The sequence below is a fragment of the Carlito syrichta genome, unplaced genomic scaffold (assembly GCF_000164805.1).
Source record: "Carlito syrichta isolate Samal-C Ts95f unplaced genomic scaffold, Tarsius_syrichta-2.0.1 Scaffold313131, whole genome shotgun sequence".
Taxonomy (NCBI): Eukaryota; Metazoa; Chordata; class Mammalia; order Primates; family Tarsiidae; genus Carlito; species Carlito syrichta.
The window spans coordinates 2,711-3,413 of record NW_007257227.1 but is presented as its reverse complement, the minus strand read 5'-3'; the positions used below and the strand labels follow the sequence as shown (position 1 = coordinate 3,413).

Genomic DNA, 703 nt, shown 5'->3' with positions numbered 1-703 from the left:
GGGAGCGGCCACTGCACTCCAGTCTGGGCGACAGAGTGAGACTCCAACTCAAATAAATAAATAAATAAATAAAGATTAAGTATTTTGCAGGAGTATATATTATTTATTATTATTTTTTTTTAATTCAGTATCTCACTCTGCCACTCCAACCGGAGAGCAATGGCACGCTCATGGCCACTGCAGCCTTGACCTGCTGGGCTCAGGTGATCCTTCCGCCTCAGCCTTCCATGTAGCTGGAACCACAGGCATGCACCACCACGCCTGGATAATTTTTTTTTTATTTATTTATGAGGTAGAGATGAGGTCTCACCAAGTTGCCCAGGCTGGTCTCGAAACTGTGGGCTCAGGCAATCCTCTCACCTCGGCCTCCCAAAGTGCTGGGATTATAGGTGTGAGCCACCATGCCTGGCCACAGGAGTTTAAATGAATGGAGTAACCCTCTAAGTCCTAGAAAGGAAAGAAATCTAAGACCTATCAGGAAGTGAAAGGATCAAGCCTGGGCATGGTGGCTTACGCCTGTAATCCCAGCACTTTGGGAGGCTGAGGCAAGAGGATCGCTTGAGCGTACAGTTTTGAGGCTGGAGTGAGCTATGAGAGTGCCACTGCACTCCAGCCTGGTGACAGAGCAAGACTGTTAAAAAAAAAAAAAGAAATCAGTTGTAAGATGTTACCATTTATGTTTAAAAAAAAAAAAGAAAACCAC

The 703-nt window shown here is 45.4% G+C and overlaps 1 long non-coding RNA gene across 1 annotated transcript in view; it reads right to left on the bottom strand.

The window, feature by feature from the left end:
- LOC103272670 overlaps positions 1–703 on the bottom strand; it is a 5,850-nt gene that overhangs the window by 2,496 nt on the left and 2,651 nt on the right. The window lies entirely within an intron of this gene.